The sequence below is a fragment of the Motacilla alba genome, chromosome 4A (genome assembly GCF_015832195.1).
Source record: "Motacilla alba alba isolate MOTALB_02 chromosome 4A, Motacilla_alba_V1.0_pri, whole genome shotgun sequence".
Taxonomy (NCBI): domain Eukaryota; kingdom Metazoa; phylum Chordata; class Aves; order Passeriformes; family Motacillidae; genus Motacilla; species Motacilla alba.
The window spans coordinates 19,330,420-19,350,369 of record NC_052045.1 but is presented as its reverse complement, the minus strand read 5'-3'; the positions used below and the strand labels follow the sequence as shown (position 1 = coordinate 19,350,369).

At 38.0% G+C, this 19,950-nt stretch overlaps 1 long non-coding RNA gene across 1 annotated transcript; it reads right to left on the bottom strand.

The window, feature by feature from the left end:
* Positions 1-5,820: 5,820 nt before the first annotated feature.
* On the bottom strand, positions 5,821-15,887 carry LOC119695019. The gene is made up of 3 exons (XR_005255034.1): positions 15,821-15,887; positions 7,591-7,780; positions 5,821-6,024 (listed from the first exon to the last, which is right to left on the bottom strand). It is a non-coding gene; the product is annotated as an uncharacterized LOC119695019 (long non-coding RNA).
* Positions 15,888-19,950: the final 4,063 nt, after the last annotated feature.

The window sequence follows — 19,950 nt, the reverse complement described above, 5'->3', positions numbered from 1 at the left end:
GAGTGCTGGGGAGGCCAAAGTATTGTTCAAGTTTTTGTTTCATTTCTGATCAAATGTAGTGGCCAAATTTAGAGGGATTAACATACTGCATCACCAACAGCTTTAATGGAGTTAAACAGGTTTACATCAGCTAAAAGTGTGGTTCTGAGCTTTCATTTGATTGGAATGTACTGAACAACTAATGCTGCTAACAAATAAAACTTCAAACCAAGAGAGTTGCATACTGTAAGTTTTGAAATTTTATCCAAATAAATGCTGCTCTTTGAATGTGTTGTATAGTCTACAAAAGGAGAGGTTGTTCACCTTAATTATTTGTGATTGACTGATTTATGGATTTTAGTTTGTGGTTCACTTTTGGGTTTTCTCCCTGTTTGTTGTTTTCCCTGGTCTCAATTTAACAATCTCTTTAATATTGATCTGGATAGGGCAAGCAATGCAAATTTTTAATGTTCTGCATCATGTGGCATACTGCACTTATTGAGATTTACTGTCATGAATAATTTATAGCTGTGTTCTTTAATATGTTATTGATTGTTGATTCTTTTAATAAAGAATGGAGTTCTCAGTTTTGCTGGATTGACAGGTATGGGTAGATGTGTCTTGTTCAGCTGCTCACAGTACAAGAAAAACAGTGGTAGTTAAAAACTAACAGAGTCAAGAAAAATTGTCTTGAACTGAGAACAAATCAGAAAAATAAATAGTGTTCCCTTTCACATAGAAGTAACAATAATGATTCTTTCTAGTTGTGTCCTGAATTCAGGACACTACTGAAAAAAGTTTACAACCACAGGAAAAATAAAAGCATGTGATAGAATGTTTAATCTTTTGCACTGTAGCAATCTCAAAACTGATTTCCTGATGATAATTATTTGTAGATGGAATAGCTTATTAATAGGAACGTATTTCAAAACCAGGTGATGGCATAGATTGCCTAGCAGAAGGATGTACGTTGTTCAAATTACTGAAGGAATTTGTTACTCAAGTTTCTGACTCCTCTGCAAATGATAAAAAAAATATCCAGACAAGGTCACTGCAAGCACATTTTCTATCTGTCAGTTGGGGAAAAAAATGGCATCAGTAGGGAATAAAATCTTAGAAACAATTGGTACTTTCTGAGGGCCTATGACCTATCTGAACTAATTAAGCACTCTTTGAAGTACCAGTATTTCAGCCTTCATAATACATCCTGCATAGTCATTGCCTTTTTTTTCTGGAGCAGCAAACTGCAATGCAGCAGATGGGATTTCCAAGAGTACTGCCCTGTCCTCACTTATGCTGGAGTCAATGAGAGTTTTCACGTCGATATTTATAGGTAAGAATCATGATAACACTAACTCATTGACCTCAGCAGCAGCAGCAGAGAGAAATCAATGATGATGGCCTTTGAAACAGCTTTTCCTCAGTGACTTCAGCCAGCTTGGCAAAAAGACATAATCAGAAGCTGGCAGGTCACCTGGGTCACCCTTCCAACCACCACACTGCACTGCCTTTGTAGAGACGTTTTCAGGTGCTCATTCCCCTGCTGAGAACTAAGTGTGCAGGGCTTATGAGACGTCTGTGAGTGCAATCTCAGTTTTTCTTCCCACAGAGCAGGAAAAGAGAAAGAGTGGTGGTATGAATTTTGTGTCTCAAAATAATGAATATTTTTGTAGCTTTGTGTGACTAGGAGGACATTTTCTTTGCACTGCCACATGTAGAATGAAAATATCAAAACTTTTAAGTACATTTGGGATCACAGAATCCAAGTTAAATATTACAACTCATTATGTGGTCACAAGCCATTAGTTGCAGCTCCAAATTGGCAAGAAAGTAGTAGTTCAGGACTCATATGCATGTGGGAAAAAATGTACTCAGAAAACTCTAAAAATTAATCACAAAAAATGTGTTTCATAGCAATTCCCTTTTTTTCATTTTAACACCCTATTGCTTATGATGATGGCTCATTAGCTTCTGTCAAATATTTCATTATTTAATCCTCAGCCTTACTTGAGAATGGCTATATTACATTTCTATTCTGGCTCTTAGGAGGTTTATATTTGTTAGTCTTGATTTCAAATTTATTTAATGCTAATCCACTTCACCAATTCATAGTACTTCAACTACATGTTTATTCATTTGTCATTCTTCTCCAATACTAAATCTGTGCTTCAGAAATAAATTGTGCAAAAGAGTCCTTCACAGTGGTAATTATTCTAAGTCACTGCTCAAAATTACTTTCATGTTACATAGAGAAATCCACAACAAGACACGGTCTGAACAATTAATGACTTCCTACATAAGTGCAGTCCATTCTCACCCTCTGTTCCAATAGCCTGTTAAAATAATACTGTTGGCAGCTAGCAAAAATTCTGAGTGCTCATTAAAAGAAAATGACATTTTTTTCCCCTTGGACAGTATATGATGGTAAATGTCTGAGAATTACCAATGCCAAAGACTTAACTGCAGCTGTGTGTTACCTACTAAAACAAATGGGAAATATTTTTTCTTGGTTTGACTCTTGTTTTGTATTGGAGAAGCTCAGAGAGTATGTCATTTTTCTGCTTCTGCTCAAGGCGTAAAATGACCGTCTGTCATCTTTAGGAAACAGAATCCTGTGGAACACATGGAGCCCCTCAGCCAGGATGTGTAAGTTGTCTTTGTACTAACCTGTGTTGCATGGTTTGCCTACTGATGATTTTAAAATAGAGTGGAATATGACACCATGCTGGTGGATGTTCCCTGGAGTCGTGTGTTTGGATCCTATCAGGACTGAACCCCTGTTAGTGTGAGGAGTCTGTCAGACTCCAGACAGTTTTCTGTAACCTTTGAAAAGGCTGATTAGTTTATTCATATGTGTGTGATGACAAAAACACCTTTAAAATGGCACAAAGCCATGCATCATTGTGACTCCAGGTAGGAAGGATACCAGACCCAGACACTTGTTTTGCACAGCTCTCACCAGCCTGGAATCCTGGAGTGAGGTTTCATCTGTGACCAGATGCCTTTGGAATGATGAGACTTTGGAATGGGGTGTATCGTGCAACTCAGCCCAAGACAGATGTCTAACATCATGGAGAAGAATCACACTCTGGAGGTGCTAGACTCTCTGTCGACTTTCAAGTGAATCCAGATGGGAAGCTGGAACAAGATATTTCATTTTGGATAGCTGAAATTTGGTAATATGTATCTATACCTCTTGCCTACAAATTCCTGCTGCCAGTGTGGCTTGCAAGGACTAGTTTAGATTGTGTGTACTTGTCAGAAAGCAATGAGTGAAATTTGTTGTGACATTGTTTCACTCTAATGCAGCAGAAGATGGTAAGAATATGCATGCACAGGGTCCTTCTGCATAATTTGTATAATGATGATGATTATGGTGCTGGAAACATTTGGGAGAGCAAGAGCAATTGACAGAGGATGGGAAGAATCACAAGCAAATAAACTAACACAATGATCTAATCTCAGCAGAAAAAACACAGAGCCAAATTTGACCCAAGGACTGCAATTGCAAATAGGCATTAATAGGATTCCTCAGTGAATGTAGCAGAACATAATTTAATCTGAAGTGCACTTGAGAAATTAGAAATGCCTCCCTTTTGTTGCTTTTTGTCATGGCAGAGGTCTGGATAAGTGTTAGGTTTTACTGTGAATTAACAAGATGAGCATGTCTGCAATTTGTCTACAAATAGTCTTCATCTGTTTAATTTCCCTCAGTGCTGTCACCCTCCATTTTATCCTCTTGAGATCCTTCAAGGGGAAAAGAATTGTCAGGGCAAAAAAATTATTCAAATTTCATTTTAAAATACTGTCTTGGTTTCTTAGGCTGTCTTCTAATCAGACTAACCATCTTTAAGAGTAAATACAGAATTAATCAAGCTTGTGCTTTCATGTTCACAAAATTCCTGAAACTCATAGCATACACTGCAAAGAGGTTAAACTCATAATATTATAGAACTTTGTTAAAATGGCCTATGCCTTGTATTCTGGAGAAAGGTTGAATAAGTGAACATGGTACATAAGCAATCGTTTTTTCAAGTACTTCTCTAGGAGCAGCTAATTAGATCCACTTCTATTCAAAGATAACAGGAATTACATAGGAAAAGGCTTGAAAATAAATGAAACTTTTTCTTCAGTTAAAGAATATTGAAATTATCTTTGGTGTAATTTTGAAAAGTCCTTTCATTGCTGTTAATCAGAAATTAAAGTGAAATCCATTCAAACCACTCTTTCCACTTAGCTTCCCCAAAATGATTTTCACTTTCAACACTTTCAGATCCATTTTGCAGTAAAAAAAAAAAAAAAAAAACAAAACAAAATGAGGAGTTTGAGTGGAAACCTCCAACCTTTGCAGGGCCAAACCTCAGCTTCTACTTTCTTGGGGGTCAAATTACTACTACTTCCTCTCCACAGACAAAAATATCATATCGTGAACAAAAAAAGCTTTTCACCATATCATTAATCCCAAAGTGCTCATATGGACTCCCCATGTTTTATTCCATTCAGTACAAAGGGAGAGGAGGGGATACACAGCAGATGGTTATTACATATGTGGCTCTACTTTCATTTGCAGATGCTGCTCTTGCACATGAACTCTTTCAACTCTCAAACTGTACAGGACAAGGGCTTACACAATATCAAGTAATTTTTGGCAGCTGCTGCTCAGTCTTACATTGCTAACAGATCTCTGGCAGAATGAGCTGAATCCCTGTCTGGTATACAATCACCACAAGGTCCTCATTACACTGGAATTTAATACTCAGGGCCAGAAGGCTCCACACACAATGCAAACCCAGATTCACTCCCTTGCCTCTTGAGTGAGCAACTGTTTAATACGTGGTGCCTTACAAAGCTGCCATAATTAAATGGATAACTATTTATATACACATTCTTGTCCAATGTAAATAAATAAGAATGAAGAAATTATTGGGATAAATATCAGAAGTCAAATATGCTGGAATGCATGCATTTATGCCACCAAAAACAATGACAACTGGCACAGAAGTCTATGTAGGACAATTAAAACACAGAGAATGTCAAAGGCTACACGGAGTTTGCAGTACATCCCAACAGTAGGAAAAGTGTGTATAAATATGGACCAGTTTTAAAGCAAACCTGTGGGAGATCCCAAGTCAGAACTACAATTAAGTAGGAAAATTAAGATAAAGGCAATAATACAGAATCACTGGCTTAAACTGACAGGATATGAACTGACACCCTGTGGGTCAGGGTGGTGGTAGCAGAACACTCAAATGGTGGTTGCAGTCCTTTTGGAGTGATGGATGTGATTCTGTCAAAGTGGTGATCCTGTAGGAAAGTCTGATCCTTTTCTGGAGGTCCAGATTATGGAGCTCTCCTCCTCTGGGAATCCAGTGGGCAGTGCTGCTTGTCATGTTCCAAACCTCAGATTGGTAGAGGTTGGATCCATATAGGATCCAGATCCAGGTAGGAATGCTTGGTTCCTCCCCCTGGGCAGAGCATCTCACAATGGGGTGATGTAATTTTATCAGTCACAAAGTGAGACCTGAGGGCCCATTAGCAGAAGATTGTCCCCAGAGAGAGTTATCAGGGATGTGTCATGGAAGAGATAAAGAACACTGCCCCACTCTTTTAACAGCTTATGGAGATGGTGATAGAATACATACTTTTGGTTACATCTTACATTGTAACCTAAGACAACACAAATACACATTTGTGTTCAGCACACACAATGTAAATGTAAATCCTCTTCTGCATATCCTCCAGGACATTATTTTGAACATTAGCTATAGCTTAGAACAACCACAAAACTTTTTTTCCATGGTCTTTTAAGTTTCAGAGTCCACCCATTCTCCAAGTGGGAAAGGAAGAATATCTTACTGAGGTTCTTAGCAATATGTTCAATTGTCCCAAAAATATCAGCTCAATGCTATGTTTATACTGCCAACATGCACACCCAAACAATTTGTTACACATAAGTCCTTGACAAAGCACCCTCCTTCTAAGACTGATCTTGTACATCCAGAGCCTTAGAAGTTCTGGGGCCTCCAACGCAGGAAGGACATGGACCTGTTGGAGCAAGTCCAAAGGAGACCCATGAATGAAGATGCTCAGAGGACTGGAGCACCTCTCCTGTGAAGAGGCTGAGGGAGATGGGTTGTTCAGCCTGGAGATGAGAGGGTGTCACTACGACATTTTTATGAAAATCCTTTTACCAGGATTTTCGTCTCCTGAGAAGCTGAGGAATCTCAGGGAAAAAATGTAAACAATAATTATCTGCTGCTGTGGAATGCAACAGATGCTTCTTTGATTAGTCCATGTTAGGTGTTTCTACTTAATAACCAATCAAAGATGCAACTACATCAGACTCTGGTCAATCATAAGCCTTTGTTATTCATTCCTTTCTATTCCTGTCTCACCTTCTGATGAATCCTTCCTCCCTATTCTTTTAGTATAGTTTTAATATAAAATTTTAAATATAATATATATCATAATATAATAAATCAACCTTCTGAAACATGGAGTCAAGATTTTCGTCTCTTCCCTCATCCCAAAACCCCTGCAAATCCAACAAGATGGCTCTGGGGAAACCTCAGAGGAGCTTTTCAGTACCTAAAGGGGCTACAGATCTGGAGAGGGACAGTTCATGAGGGCATCGAGTGATAGGACAAGGGGCAATGACTTGAAGCTGAAAGATTGATGCCTCAGCTGGAAACCTTGAGAAGCTTTGTGTGAAAGGCAAATACTGAGGCAGCACTTCTGGACATGCACAGCAGCATTAGTCTGAGAGTCTGGGGAACTTTTCATCTTGTCAGTCTAAGCAGAATATTTTGACTCATTTTACTCATCCTGACTGCATAGGTGACAATCTAGATGCCTAAGTACTATTCAATATTTTATCCTAAATGAATAGATAATCAAAGTAACTCTAATCATATGGCTAAGCAGGAAGGAAAAGGGAATTATTTTGAATGACCAAATCAAAATCAATGATCAAGGGTGTAAACAGAAATATTTTCCTTTTAATTAATTCACCTTCAGTGTTCTTTTTCATTAAAATTTTAAATGAGGCATTTTAATTCAGGAGATAACTGCAGAATGTGGAGATACACTGGGCTTTAAATCAGTTCATGGATGTTTGGGGTTATTTCATTGTGTGTTGATTTTGAAGCAATTTCACAAAATCAACTGTTAGTGCTATGAGGCTGTTTGGCACAAGCACCCTTAAGGACCTTGAGGTTGAATAAAAACTGAGGTAGACTGTTCATGTTTCTATTTATAGTAGAATTACTATGAGCATTTCTGTAAAACAGATTAAAATTTTGCCACTGAATTCCTTCTACAGGCTGATATTTATCACAACAATACTTCAGTATTTTAATAGCGCCTTAAAATTAGACTCTGATGCTGGGAAAGGCTTTACTGTTTAGATCAAAACTGGCTGAAATTCAATTTTGTTTCATGGGAATTGAGGATATTTTGAAGAAGTTTTTATTTCAGGATAAAAGTAGTGCTTTCAGTTTCCCATGGAAGCAATTTTTTTTAATTATAGTTTAAGATTAATATTTTTTGAGAAATAGTATGAATTTAAGCAGACCTTCCTAAAATGAAAATTAATCAATATGACATAATTACCAGATTTTCAGAACTTCCAGGGTGTCAGAAGACATAGCCATGAATTAGAAATAGTGAGTTGAGAAGCCAGGTTTGCCAGAGCTTTGATGGATTTTTGCTTCATGAGGAGGAGGTTGGATATTCTGAGTCCACTGAGACCTCCTGAGAGCATCTCCTTCCAGTTCCATGTTTATTTGGCATTCAATATGCCCTATAAAATGAAAAAAAAATAGTCTTCTCATTTTGAAAATGAGTACAAAGAGAGACAGAAGACAATGCCAAGAGCTCATCTTTGCATAACTTAACCTTGGAAAGTCTGCAACTGAGAGCAACCAGGAAGTAAAGCCAAAGTAGTTGAGAAGAAATGTGTTGTATGGACCTGCAATTTGGACTTGAGGGTGGTGCCTCCATCCAATCAGGAGTCACAGTAAAGTTCTTCTTTCAGGCCAGGAAACTCACCTTGCTTTGTATCTTCTACTAGAAAATTCCAGAAAGAAGGCCTGACCAAATGTGCCTGGCAGTATTCAAATGAGATTCCCCTTTCTCACTTCCAAAACTGTTCCATTCTCTTCACCAAAATAATTATTTGCTCACAGGGCCTAGGAGAGCCAATGACTTTGTAACCAAGTAACTCAGATGTTTGGGAGTCTCTCGTGCCTGGAGGAATTATATTAATCCAGAGCAAGATGAGAAGTTGTAGGTTTGAAAGTCAATATTTTAGTTTTAGCTACTCAGATCTTTCATGGGTCCAAGACTATGTGTTTTTCTGTCCAAAGGCTCAAAAGAAAAGCTACAATTAAGCCAGCAGCTTAACTCTCTCGGCAGAAAATTCGTAGATGCTGTCAATGCTGAACAGTCAGTGTTTATCATCAAAAGGAATCATCTCCATTGATTTTCTTTGGTTTAAAATACAAAATTGCAGCACACATTTTCAAAACTTTACAAATAAATAATAATTTTAATAAAAATAATAACAATAGTATAGCTGAGATCTGTAAAATTTAAAGACGTGGTTTACTGTGAAATATATTTTTCTAGGAAACTCACTATGACTTTTTCTAACTTTATATAACTCTATGAACAATTTATACTGCATTAAAGATCTATGATATGGAACACACATAGGTTTCTCTATCTCCCTAGCAGAACCCCATGGGAGCTATTAAAATAAAGGTAGTGAATAAACATTAAGTTAAAGTCAGAAGTCTTATCAGATATAAATATGGCTATTGATAGAACATAAACTCAAAATGAATCTCCTGTTCCTTTGTGTTTAATAGCAATTTGAAAATGCATATACTTTAATTTTGCCAAAACAGAATAGAAATAAAATGGAATTAAATTACTGCACAGCATCATAAAAGTATTTAAGCAATCATGCAAATGTGGAAAACCTCTACCTTATTCTAAATCATTATGGCTATTGTTACAAGAATTTATACTGTCTTATGTGATCACAGCAGTGATTGCCAGCTTAGGAATGATCATACCTGAAATAAATACAATATTTTACTGCAAGCTGTGGAAGAAATTAAATTAGAACAAAAAAAAAAAGCTGTGAGGAGAGTGAGGCATAAAGTCAAGGCCTGTGATTTTACACCTCATTGTGTTAAATCTTCAATTTTGGCACAATTTCCAACTGAGGCATCCTACTCAATATCAGCTGTCAGTGTATATGTGTGTGTGTGTGTGTGTGTGTGTGTGTGTCTGCCATCTCCTAGATTTTACTGTAAGAAAGGTTTGGCACAGGACTCATTAAATAGGGGAATTTCCATCACTACACACCAACTTAATGAATCTCAATCTGAAATAATTTGTGCCATTTCCTTGGAACAACAATTCATACAACAAAGTCACCAGTGAAGTGGACTTATGACTAAAGTGCATCATGGAGGTATGGATGGTGGATGGGTGCATGCAAATTTATTTCCTAAATTTTAGGAGTTGGTAGGAAATATCTATATCCTGCTTCTTTTGATCAAAAGATCTATCAGATTCTCTATGTGCACATTCCTGAAAACTCTTCATGAAGATTCATTTCTGTAAGGGAGTTTTGACATAAAAAATTCAGCACTGTGAACTGGAGAATAAATTCTGAGTCTCTAAACTCAATTCTTAACCAAGTCTAAGTTGCTAACCCAGCAGACACTGAGCTCAGTTTGCTTCCTTGACTCACTCTAAATCCTAATTGAATGCAAATAATGGCATAAGAATAGTAAGAATAGTTTTCAAGATGGGGCAGTGCTAGATTAAAGCAGTAGAAAGTGTTCAGCAGCTGATCATGTATTTTTCTTTTTCCAAATTTTGCATTTTTAATCATAGAAAATTAAGCTGAATTTCAGAACTAGGGAAAAATCCCCAAACATGTCTAAATAACAGTCTTTTGACTCCAACAGCAACAGTTTCTTCTGAAAAAACACTCTGAAAATTATGAGCTCTCTTTGAGCTAGCATATGCCAAAAAAGGGGTTGAATTGCAGCTGTTCCCAGTGCTCAGCATATACTTTCAACCTGTTCTTGGCTTCCTTTTCTATTAAAAATGTAAGAGCCTCTTTTTTCTGTGCTAAAAAACTGAAAAAAATGCAGTAGCTTCTAAAAATTCTGCTAGGTTTAAAAGATCATTTTAGTAAAGCATTTGATTTTTAAAGTTAAGGCTAGGCTGCTTCCACAAGGTTTTTTGCAGCTCCCACGTGGAATATAATCTTGTTTCAGGTTTAAAAAAAAATATAAATCTCTTGCTAGTGATGACTCTGGCTTTCAGTAGGATTCCTTGATGTTCCCTGCAGGATGACAAGTTGTGTGTCTCTGGCCCCAGCTGAGTGAAGGTGCTGGGGATGTGCTGGGGCTGAGCAGAGTCAGGAGCATCACTCCAGCCATTGTCAGCACAGCACAGGCAGGGCTCTCCTTCACTTTCAGAGCTGATGGGATTTCCTTGGGACACAAATGTAATTGCAGTGGCGAAGTACCCTCTCTAGGCTGACAAATGCCACTGCACAACAGGATTAATATTTCACAGGCTAAGTGGAGGGAGGCGGCAGAAGTCAAAGCAACACTTCTGGAGATGGCACTGGTGACAGAGAGGTGGCTTTTTTCTTTGTCTGTGTTATAAAACATTTCTTATCAAATTCTTATGATAAATTATTAATAGCAATGAGCTATATTAATGATGAGGTTATATACATAAACTAACTAGTGTTGATGAAACTTTATGACCTGAGCAAATGTGATCAGGAGATATTCTCCTGGGTGGCTTTGGTTTTTGTTTGTTAATAATAAATGAATAAATATTAGCCTGGCTGTTGCATAATGAAAGCAAAAAAGAGAAATTGCAAACTTTCCTTTATTGTAGGGCCTGAATAAGTGCACAGAAAAGCAGGCATGAGGGAGCTGAGGATCAGCATTCTGCCATCCCTGTTTCCTGTGAGTGCTGCTCTGCTGAGTCCCAGTGATGGGAGCTGTGAGAGGCTCCGTGATTCATCCGTAGGTGGCTGCCTGTCACAGGTAGGTGAAGTGCTTTCCATACATAGCTTGTGTATGGGTTCACAGCACACTTGAGGATGGCCTGGAATGAAAGGTGCTCTCAAAAAGCCCTGGGTAAGTAATTATTTTATTATTACAGGTAAGTAATTATTTTATTATTACAGGAAGGCACTAGCAGCTGTCAGTCTCAATAATTGGATCAACGTTCATATTGCAAATGCCAGCAGGTTTGACTCAGCTGTTTATAGTTCTGTAGCAGATAAATTATATTCTATGGAACTGATTTTATTCAGGTGAGATTTTTGGGAGATGAGACAAACAAAGGCCAGACTGTTCTTTGCAGCTGTTAGAGATCCCAATGCTGGTGGCCCTTAAGGATTTTCCCTCTGTTGTGTTGTGAGGTGGCCAGACAGGGACTGGCAGGTCCTGCTCATGGCTGTGGCACAAACATTAGCACTGCAGTGTAAATGAAATCCCAGTTTCTGGTCCCTGTCCTGCACAGTGCAGCTCATCAGTGCTGAATCCAAATAGGTATAGGGATGCTCTCACTGCTGACTTGAGCTGTCTGGGCCTTGCTGTGAAATCTAATTCTAAAGGCATTTAACAGAAGTAGGCTGGCTTACCTAGATAAGTAGGAATTGCTGCTACTCTTCTCTGGTGAGAGAAGTTAATATGAGTCTCAGGAAGTCATCACCTGCAGGGCTGCACAGCTGGAATGTCCTCCTGGAAGAAAAGGCCTTGTCTCCTTTCTAAAATGTGGCACAAACCTCCTGTCAGGAGGACAATCCCCTTACGTGGTAACCTTCAGTTTAGAGCTCTTATCCAAAACCATGCAGTGTAGGTTCAGTTTCTTCCTCTGTTTGAATATACTCAGGTTTCATTCTTTTGAAATCCCTTAATATCAGAACAAATTGGGTCATTAATTCCTGTTAACCCTCATCTAAACTCATATATGACAAAAATTATGTACTGAAGTAATAACATTTTGCTTTTCCTCACTGAATCATAATTATATCAACGACACTGTGCATTTGAAGCAGTGTTTCCCAAGATGATCTACAATTTAGGTTTTGGAAAAGTCTTTAGAGGGAATGATATGAACTTCAGAAGCTGAGGTTTAGGTCCAAACCCAGGAAATTTCCCCTTGATGTTTGTTTACTTTTCCATCACTGCCTCTCTCTTTCCCTGGCATGAATAATGTATTGATGCTTTTTTGGTTAGGTTGTTTTGTTTTAGGGTGATTTTTTTTTCATTTCTTCTCTTAGCACCTCGAGAAAATTGAGATGTTAATTTCTTACAGTGGCAGCTGAGACAGGCACAATTAAGCAGTTTACTTTCTAGGGATTGCTCAGTGAATTCTTCAAGAAGTTTCTGTGCAGCTGATGCAGTTGAGGGCCAGGCTATTGATTCCTGGCTGACAGCAGACAGATGGCCTGTCAGCAGAGCTGCTCATACTTTTACTGGGGTACCTCATTAATGAAGCCAACTACGAGCTCAGGTTTTCAGCTGCCTGGTATTTGGAAAGTGGTGCAGCACACTGCAAAAGTAGTTTATTGGATCCCATGTGTCATTCAAGGGAATCAGCAATGCATGTTACTGGTGCCCTGCATTCTCTCTGACAAATTTGATTTTTCCACAGGTAAGTGTTAAATTATTGCTTTGCATCTACACTAGCAGTAGCTTATTTTTGCATTCCCTGATATGTTGGGTGTCAAAGGATACAGAAAAACCTGGGACAGCCAGAAGTGCCAGTTGTAGGTCTTTTTAGCTTTGTATCACCATTTTTATTTTTGCTTCACCTAGAAAAGACTAATTGTGTGTTGTGAGTAAAAATTCAGATTTCAAAACACCTGGCTACAATTTCACATACTTTACATTTCAAATGAAACAGTGACAGTTAAAGGATCAATTCCCACTCACTTTGCTCTCACAAACAGTCCCACTGAAACTAAACCAGCCCTGTAAAATGTGCACTCTTGCTCCTTGCTTGTTTCCTGGAACTGAATTTCCCCAGGGCAGTGACCTCTATGATCCTGTTCACCAGTACAAAAAAATTCATTGCTTCATAGTCACTACTTGTGTACATGGCAAAACAACAATAAACTAGTCTAAAACCTGAACAATGAAAGATGATTTTACAATAAAGAAAAATAGATTAATTACTACTATGAGGCTTAATCACAGAAGTACATCTGCAATGATAGTGACAGCACTGTGGGCAATATTCTTAAATGTTGTGTTACTGTTCACAGAGTCCGTTGTTCTTCAGATATTTTTTCTATATAATCAATGTACTTTCAGAAGAAATTTCCTCATATCCCTGTAGTCATCTTTGTCAATTTAATAAATGCTTGATAGTTTTCTTCAGTAAAATGTTGGAAAGGTTTCTTTTGTGCTGTCACCTCTTATTAGTAAAGTTCTCTGCAGGGATAATGGTGATGTCTGAAGGTTGAAGTGGTTGCATTCAAGAGTTTTACTCAAGAAGCTGTATTTTTTAACCAAAGACTCATTTAAGAAAACTCAAAGAGTATAGAAAAGTATTGTTCCTAGGGGATTTTATTGTACCTTTTTTGGCTTTTTTTCATGTTCACCATTTGTTATTCTTCTATTCTTTCTCTCTCAATTACTATTGATGTTCAGGATGACTGTCAGCTGATGGCTTTTTATAAGCTGTTCTGCAAGCTGAACACAAATAACATGACAGCTTGCAGGCTACTTGTTGTCATGGTGTTCTTACTTTGCTCTGGGCAATGCCATATAAAGAATATTACATCTCGACTCCTATTTGCATCAACCAAATATTTTAACATTAACACAATAATATCAGGATGGCAGGATGTTTATGACATTGCCAGCACCAAGAAAAACAGAATAAAATTCTGTTCTGTTTCCGCCTACACATTTTCATCCACTCCCAGGCTCTGCACTACTGTGGTTACAGGATTGTTGATTTCTGTAGAGGTAAGTTGATTTCAGGTTCTAAACCAAAATATGAAATCTAATTTAAAAGGTCTTTCTGACTGCATTTGCAAGCTTCATTAAGTGAGATGTAACACAGGGAATGTCACCCTACATGCTGGTCTTTGAACTGTCTTCCACCAATCTGCTCTGAGGTTGTCTAAGTTTTAAAAGTTCTCTGCTACATCCACAGCTTAAAAGGCTACAAGGAATTACAGCACTGACCAAAAAAAATTTTTGGAAAGTAATTTGAATAAGAATATTACCAAAATTATGGATTGAAGAAATTTTCTGCACCAAAAATATCTCTACATGTGAATAAACTTCCTGTACTTAGGTTTGACTTTGGTTTATTATATTTGGTTTGGTATAATATGTTTTGAATTATTACTATAGGTTTGACTTTGGTTTATTGTTTGGTTCATTAAGCTGTCTAGCCTGAAGGATAAAATGCTTTTTAAGCAAGAATATGTATTTTAAGTTCTTGTGTACAGTAACTGTAGGCACAGTTCTCACCATACAGGTGGTCCCAAGTTTCCAATTAATCATTTTTAATAAAATACCTCTCATTGCTGTGCTGCTGGTTGTTAGATACAAGCAGCAGCCTGTGTGAACATTACCGATATGTTCTGTATGACCTTCTGTGGCTTTGCAAACCAACCCCTGTCACTAAATGCAGATTTTTTGTCTGCAAAGCAGGGTCATCTGCAATTTTTCTCTCTTCCTCTGTAGTATGAATGTTTGGGAACATGAAGAACAGGAGGCAAAACCTGCTTCACTACAGTAGGCTTCATCCTAAAAAACTAGAATAGTGCAGTGCAGAGAGTTTGGACCCTTGGAGCAGCTGCTGTGTGGTCCCTCCCCAGCAGCAGTGAAAAGGCTGCGCTGTCTGAGATGTTTCTGACATGGCACCTCCTGCCTCTGTGCTGCTTCCATCCCAACATCAGCACCCACTGCCCATGATAAAATGGTCAGAGAAGCACCCCAATGTTTTTTCCTGTGTTTCCCCTGTGTTTGGGAGGACCTTGCAAACAGCTGTGCAGCTGATGAGCTGTTTGCCCTCTGAGCCTCTCCCAGGCCCTTCTGAGCCCGTGTGCTGCCAAGGCTGACCCTGGTGCTGGGAGTGGAGCTCTCCGTGGTGCTTGCAGGTGTCAGCACACTCCTTAGCAGAGCAGGCCAGTAACACTACTATCATTTTCTCCTACAGAGTGTGTTTCTAGATAAGACCTGGATGCCAAGAAAATAAAACCAGAGAATAAATATCTCATTTTGGCGCCTCTTTATCCATATTAAGCTACAACAGCCTTTCAATTTTTCAGCAGCCAGCCCCTGAGGTACAGAAATCCAGCCTTCTCTCCCAGAACTGCAAAAGAGAGAGAGAGTTGCCTTTCCTGCACTGGCAAATATTAAGGACAGACACAACCACTAGATTCTCCAAGTTTAACATGAACAATGGTATACACCTGGGCTTTACACCTGAATAAATACAAGTATTTTGATTAAAAGGACTATTTAAATGAAAGAAAACAGAAAAGCAAAAGACAACACCCAAATAAAAATTTAATTTCACTGGGATTTTATTTCCTTAAAAAAAAAAAAAACAGAAGCAATGTACTAATATATTGTTTGTGCTTCTCCTATGCTTTATGTATTCATCTGGGTGTAGTTATTTTTTGCACACTGTTTCTCACTTTTCCAGAATGGCCTTTTATATATTTCAGCATTGTTCTTTCTTGTAGAAAGAATCTAAAGGTTTAAGGATGAAATTTGCTTCAATTAAGTTGCCAAAAAAATTTCCATTCCCAAGTACTTACTGATTCCTTATCACTTTGCTATGAAGATGACGAGCATTTTTTTTTTCTTCTGAAGATCTGAATTCCTAGAAACATAAAAGAAAGTGAAAGTTAATAAATAATATATATACCACTTGCTCAAGACCAGCTAATGGACAGATAATTGCCAGGCATAATCCATAGACACGTAATATATTAAAACATTAAAGTTCACCAGACTAAGTAGATCAAGCTTTATTCTTTTCTTCATTTGCATTCATCTTGTGGCTTGTTTTACTCCCAGTAATTGTCATATATTATCCTTCCCTCCCCCCTGCCCTTCACAGCAAATATTAGCATACACATGACCCCATCCTGTTGGTATTTTATACAAACCTTTTACCAAGATTTTTTTTTTCCTCTGAATCTTTTTGGACACTTTGGACAACTTCAAAAGGAAAGATAAATGAAAAATATTTTTAACTTTTATGTTGAATATGGTTTTACCTTATTCAAAAAAATGGGAAAGAGCTTCACCAGAGAAATATTTTTGGATCAGAAGAATATACAGTGTCATTCTAAAATACCCTGGAGACTAGAAATGCACCTTTAAGCATCTGTGTGCATGAGCCAGCTTTTTAAGGGATATTGGTTGGAAAGGCAACAGAATGAAATACTATTCAATTAAGCATGTTTGGGTTTTGTTTGTTTGTTTGTTTTAACAGGATATAATTTAAGGTCAAATGCTTATAGATTTTTTGACACTGAATTATGCCATCTATAATGTTATAACTCTACAGACAACCAAAAGATAAATGACTAGACTACTAGCTGTCTTCATGCTTTTTAACAGAAGAAGATATAGAAAATAACTGGTTTTCAGAGACACCTAAGGACATGCTATTGCAGATTACCCTGGAGGCAGCTGAGCCCCTCTCAGCCACTCACTCCCCCACAGTGGGATGGGGAAGCAAATCAAAGCTACAAAAGTGAGAAAACTGGTGGGTTGAGATAAAGACAGTTTAATAGGTAAAGCAAAAGCTGTGTGTGTCAGTGAGGCAAAAGAGGAGCTCGTTCATTACTTCCCATGGGCAAATGGGTATTTAGGCATTTTTGGGACAGCAGGGCTCCATCACACAGAACAGTGACTTGGGAAGACAAACACCATCACTATAAATGTCTCTCCTTCCTTTTCCCCAGATTTAAATGCTCAGAATGGTCTGGGATATCCCTAGATCAGCTGGGGTCAGCTGTCCTGGCTGTGTCCCCTCCCAGCTCCTTGGACACCCCCAGCCTCTCTCTGGTGGGGTGGGTGAGCAGCAGGAAAGGCCTTAGCTCTGGGTAAGCTCTGCCCAGTGACAGCTAAAACCAAGGTTGCTTTAGTCACACTGAAACTCCAACACTGAAACTACATTGAAACATCATTCAAGCTACTGTGAAGTAAATGAACTCAATGCCAGCCAAAGCCAGTACATGTGGATAAAGCTGAATTCAAAAGTTGAGAAATAGCATTGCAATAGTTTTTATCAAAATCCTTTACTTACAAGTGTCTTAAAATCAAATGCCATACCTTGGGAATGTCAGCAGAGGTAGTTCATATTCACGATTCATTCATTTAGCAAAAAATCATAAAATACTTTAAAACTGGAGCCTGTGAAATCTGGGAGTTTTGAACATTTCAGCTGGAAAATGTTAAGCAAGACATATCAAACATAGTGCTAGGGCAAGTGATCTGTCAGGAAGAGGAAAGGAGACAGAGCAGTGAAGAAAGGAAAGCCTCCTTTTTCAGGAGGCTGCTCTAATGGAAGAACAATTGTGTTATGATGCTGGGACAGAGCCTGGAGCAGCAGCAGAGGTGACCGTAAACTGACCTGATTGACCTGACCTGACTGAACATTGATTTCCTGCAGTTCTTACCCAGAGGGCAGGTATCACCACACTGACAGAAAATTACAGGGAATTAAGGAATTTGTCTGGAAATAAAAGGATGAGGCAGGCAGCTGATTTGGTTCTGTTTGAAATGACCTCTTTGGGCAGTGCCCATTATTATAGAAGTGTGACTGCACCAAAACACAACACAGGGATGGCTGCATTTCACACTCTCAGAATTCAAAACATTTCCATGGCGTTATGAGCACAAACTGAAGTCTGGACAACAACAACAAAAACAGATGAGAATCTCAACAAAACACACCACTTAATAAGTGCTTGGTCAGTCAACATATCAACCAGCAAGCCTCAGCTGACTGAACTGGGCCTTATTACCATGCCAGCAACATCCTTTGAACCTCACGGTCTGGAAATCAATCTGGTTTACATAACAGAACAGTAAATAGATGATCTTTTTAGAAGCTGTTTTATAGACGTTTACCTTAAAACTAAAGATAGATATTTTGATTGAGAAACTTTTTTATTTGTGTTCAGAATTTCCAGAATCTGGCAGCTCTGAACATCCAATACCAGGTATTTGAAGAGCCAAGGGGAATTCAAGGTGTTTCTTGTGTCAGATTTATTGTGTGAGCACAGATGATTTTTCAAAATACACGGTGCAGGTCCTAGCTTTTGAAGACAGCAGGACCAAGATTAAAGATCAGAATAATTTCTTTTTCTCCTGTTGTGAAAAGAATCTTTGGACCCTCACATTAGTTTATGAATGAGAGCCTTCCTATAGAATGTCAGGTAGAGCTGATGGAAGACAATGTGTGACAGAGTCAACTAAAAATTCAAATGGCAATAATAATTAATTGCATACACTTATACAAGTTCTCTTTATTTCAATTTCTTTATTTTGATTTTGCTAGCTCTAAGTCCCAGACATTAGTTTCCTCTATGCTTATATTAAATAGATTAAAGAATGATCTGTTTGTGAAAATATTAATCATTTAAATAAGATAGATTCATTATTTACCAAAAAGCTGCTTTTTTCAAACCAACTCACATTTTACTTAGTTCTGTGAAGCATTTCATCTCTTCTAAAGCCTTCCAATCTTACATTTAAATAACTATTGATGAAGGCTTATCTTTTCTAATTTACACAAAGGTCAATCTTGAGATTTTTCCCTGAGTCCAAATGATCACCAGGGCTACCCCACTCTGCAGTTTCCAACACTTTTTAACTGGCATTTTTTTATTTCCTAAAGAACTAAACATGCCCCCAAAGGAAACTTTCCTAGTATAAACTCAGAGCAGGTCCATCAGTTTTGTGCTTACATAAGTCGGTTCATTTCCTATTCCTCTGTACTTTGCCAAAACCACTTGCATAATTCCATTCAGCTAATTAAATTTCCGCTGTATTTGTTTCCTCTATCCCTTCCTGAAATAAAAATTCATCACACATTTGACCTCTTATTAACAGCCTTATGAATCCCCATGCATCATGCCAGTGAGTGATAAATACTTAAGCAGGTAGGATCCCAGATGTTCTTTAATACATTCATGTATTGATTGGTTACATTTCTTTCAGTAATAGTTGAACCTGAACCTTTAAATGTGGTCTAAAATAGTCCTTCTTTTCCCTTTTTATTAAAGGATTTACACAGCACAGTACAGAAAGGTGTCTTGGTACACTGAATTAAGCTGATAGTAATCAGCTGATGCCCATCGAGGTGTTTACGATGCTAAACATCAACGTTGTCTTTAATTTATGAACTCATATCTCTGGACATAGGGACACATATGGACATATCTCTGAGTGCTGGAGGCACATTTAATGTCAAAATCTCAGATGACTATGCAGAGAAAACATTTTCACTGGAATGCAAATGTAAAAATATTCTGACATTTATTCCTGGTTTTGAGAATTTATGACAAAAAATAATCAACCCAGAGATTAAGGATTAAACAGCTCAGAGCTGGTATGGAATAAATAGTAACGTTTTGCACAGTGCTGTCCTCAGCAAAGTGAGCACAGTGCTGACGTCAAGGAACAAAAAAGCTGACCCTTTTGCTCTTTTTCTGGTATTTACATAAGCTACAGGCTCTCTGGTTTATAGATGCCTTTGCACCTTCCTAAAATTAGCAGAAATCCACTGTCCCATATTGGCCACCTCTCAATAGCTGCAAAAGTGCAAGATTATACTCCTAGCAGTTGTAAAATTTTAGAAAGCTGTTATGTTAGTGTGGTCTCCTAAGCCATCTGTGTCTCTAATCTATTTTTCCATATGAAATCATCA